A 4,076-nucleotide genomic window follows, 5' to 3' on the forward strand; every position below is an offset into this window, starting at 1 on the left:
GAGGAATTGGTAAACCTCCCTGGTCTTTGTGGTTGAATCTGTTTGAAATGCACTGCTCAACTGAGGGACCTTACAATTATCTGTATGTGTGAAGTACAGAGATGAGGTAATCATACAAAAATCATGTTTAACACTATTATTGCACACAGAGTCCATGCAACTTATATGACTTAAGCCCATTTTTACTCCTGAACTTATTTAGGCTTGCATTACAAAGGGGTTGAATACTTACTGACAACGACAATTCTCAACACATAATTCCACTTTTGACATTATGGGGTATTGTGTGAGGGCCAGTGACAAAAGGTAAATGTAATCTATTTTAAATTCAGGCTTTAACGCAACATTTTTACATTCAAGGTGTGTGAATCCTTTTGTAATGTAATGCAGTTCAACACTTCAAGCAAGAGGCTTACATAATAAGATGTTTGTTGCATTTGGCCATGTCATTATTGCCATGTCCCCTGATGTGTGGTTACATCCAGACCCCTTTTGTAGGCCTGCGGATCAATACCCCCCTTCTCCCCCAACTTACTGTTGGGAGTTAGAATAGTAGAAATACACCAAGGTGAAATTTGGTTTTGCATCAGCAGTTGTCCTCTTGCCAGTCACTGACACTCAATTAACACGTCAGCAAAAAAAATATGATTGGTAAGTTATTCTATCCAGCTAACTAAACTTGTAGTAATCATGGTCGACGGGGGGGCCCCGTTGATTTTGTTAGTCACTCACTCTGATATCATATTAAAAACGGCAAACATTTGTCTCCTTCCTATGGCAAAATGTGTAGAATTGCAGGAAATTACCTGTAAAACTGAAAAATGTTTTCTCTTTTCCATGGCAAATTTAGTAGAATTGCATGAAATTTGCTTTGAAACTGCAATATTTTGTCTAAACCCTATGGCAAAATGTGTAGAATTGCAGGAAATTAAATCTAAAACTTTATACAGCTGCACCATCGAGAGACTGGTTGCATCACCACCTTGTATGGCAACTGCTCAGCATCTGACCTGCCATCCAGGACCTAGAGTGCCAGTCAAAAGTTGGGACACACCTACTCATTCAAGTGTTTCTCTTTATTTTTACTATTTTCTACATTGTGGAATAATAGTGAAGTTGCACTGCAATTGTGGGGGGGTACCTCAGCCTAAATAAATGCTTCACAGAGTTCAAGTAACAGACACATCTCAACATCAACTGTTCAGAGGAGACTGCGTGAATCAGGCGTGAATCAGGCCTTCATGTTCGAATTTCTGAAAAGAAACCATTGCTAAAGGACATCAATAATAAGAAGAGACTTGCTTAGGCAAAGAAACACAACCAATGGACATTAGACTGGTGGAAATCTGTCCTTTGGTCTGTTGAGTCCAAATGTAAGAATTTTGATTCCAACCACCGTGTCTTTTTGAGACGCAGAGTAGGTGAACGGATGATCTCCGCATGTGTGGTTCCCACCGTGAAGCATGGAGTAGGAGGTGTGATGGTGTGGGGGTGCTTTGCTGTTGACACTGTCTTATATTCCTTTAGAATACAAGGCACACTTTAACCAGCATGGCTACCACAGCATTCTGCAGCGGTTCGCCATCCCATCTGGTTTACACTTAGTGGAACTATCATTTGTTATTCAACAGGACAATGGCCCAAAACACACCTCAAGGGCTATTTGACCAAGGAGAATGATGGAGCGCTGCATCAGATGACCTGGCCTCCACAATCACCCGACCTCAACCCAATTGAGATGGTTTGGGATGAGTCGGACCGCAGAGTGAAGGAAAAGCACTTCATCCATTAATATATTTTTTTCTTTGTTATTGATTGAAATTAACACCATTATTTTCCACCAAATACTTAGCAATTGTGTTGAAACCAATTGTTTTGAACTGTAGTCTAGAAAGTATCTGTTGGTACTTAATACATAGTGGTATTCACTTGTAAATAACGAATTACCTGAGACAGGACCGTAAAATCAAGATTTGATAAAGCTTGAATGTTGCCCATTACTCACATTCTGAAAGCCTTTCACTGGCTCAATGAAAATTCTAACTCTCCAAGTATGTTTATCCACAAACAATCACTTTCATTTAAATACATACTTTCATGAATGGAAATAAACATGCATTAAAATACAGTAACCTACCAGCCTGTTATTTGGAGGCAGTCCCTCCCTCCCTAGTCTCTTTTGCAGTGTTTCTTTCAGACTGAACTGTAGAGGGGTTTTAGATTATTATTTTTTTGCATGGTGTAAATAGCCCTCTTACCTCTCTCGGTCATCCCCCTCTCTTCCTCCCCAGCTGCAGCCCAGCCACTCTCTCATTACAAAAAAAACTTTCCACAACCATGTAATACATCATATCAGCCCTAGCCAAGACGATAAATCCCATCTGTGTGTTGGCGGCGCTGTGTGTCTGTCTGTCCGTCCGTCCCCTGCGGGACGGTTGAGCTAACGTGTGCTAATGTGATTAGCAAGACGTTGTAAGTAACAAGAACATGTCCCAGGACATAGACATATCTTATATGGGCAGAAATACTAACAAGAATTTAAGCTAACTGCACTGTCCAATTTACAGTAGCTATACAGTCACAAAATACCATGTTATTGTTTGAGGAGAGTACACAACAACAAAAAACTGTTATCACGGCAACTGGTTTGATACATTCCCCTCTGAAGGTAAATAATGTACTTACATTCAGTAATCTTGCTCTGATTTGTCATCCTGAGGGTCCCAGAGATAAAATGTAGCATAGTTTTGTTTGATTAAATCCATTTTTATTTTCAAATGTAGGAACTCACAGATCACTGCACCTGTACGTAGCCCATCTGTAAATAGCCCATCCAACTACCTCATCCCCTTACTGTATTTATTTATTTATCTTGCTCCTTTGCACCCCAGTATCTCTACTTGCACATTCTTCTTCTGCACATCAATCACTCCAGTGTTTAATTGGTATATTGTAATTACTTCGCCAACATGGCCTATTTATTGCCTTACCTCCCTTATCTTACCTCATTTGCACACACTATATAGACTTTTTATACTGTATAATTTACTGTATGTTTGTCTATTCCATGTGTAACTCTGTGTTGTGGTATGTGTCGAACTGCTTTGCTTTATCTTGGCCAGGTCGCAGTTGTAAATGAGAATTGCTCTCAACTAGCCTACCTGGTTAAATAGAGGTGAAATATATATATTTTTTAAATATTTAAAAAATGAGTTCTACAGTTTGAACCCCTGGTATGTCTGGCCAGCCCACCCCATCTAGATGTGCGAAGATTCGTCTTTTATGTAGGGAAGTTAATTATCCATAATTTATGAAATTCTTGGGAGTGTGTAAACTTAAATGTTGTATTACCTTATCATTTTTGTGTGTTGTCTATAGTTATGTACTTGAAAATGTATCAATTGACCAATTTGGTACATTTTGGCAGACTTATACAATATTTTGAACAGTAATGCAATGGTTCATTGAATCAGTCTTAAAACTTTGCACATGTAATGCTGCCACCTAGTGGCCAAAATAGAAATTGTACTTGGACTCCTAAGTGATATAACGGCCTTTCTCTTGCATTTCAAAGATAGTTTTTTTTATATAGAAAATGTATTGTCTTTTACCAGATCTAATGTGTCGTATTCTCCTACATTAATTTCACATTTACACACACTTCCAAAGTGTTTCCGTTCAAATGGTATCAAGAATATGCATATCCTTGTTTTAGGTCCTGAGCTACAGGCAGTTAGATTTGGGCATGTCATTTTAGGCAAAAATTGAAGGCAAAAAAAGGGTCCGATCTGTCCTGGTTTCCCCCTCTCTGTTGTGCCTTATTTGCTTTAGATCAGCAACGGGCAATGCCATGATGTTTCTACCTGAAGGCTTTCAGGAAAGGGGTGCAGGCAAAGCGTGTATGGTACGATTTATGTGACTCACCACCTGGATTTGGTCTTATGTAAAACATTGTCGTAAACAATGAAGCCCTCCGAAATTTTTCTTATGTGGCTTGTTTTTCCATATGAAGTTGTACAATAGCCTGTCTAAGGTACAGCAAGTGGATTTGGGAATGTCAATAGATGAAAAAAGAT

This window comes from Oncorhynchus kisutch, linkage group LG17, assembly GCF_002021735.2.
Source record: "Oncorhynchus kisutch isolate 150728-3 linkage group LG17, Okis_V2, whole genome shotgun sequence".
NCBI lineage: Eukaryota > Metazoa > Chordata > Actinopteri > Salmoniformes > Salmonidae > Oncorhynchus > Oncorhynchus kisutch.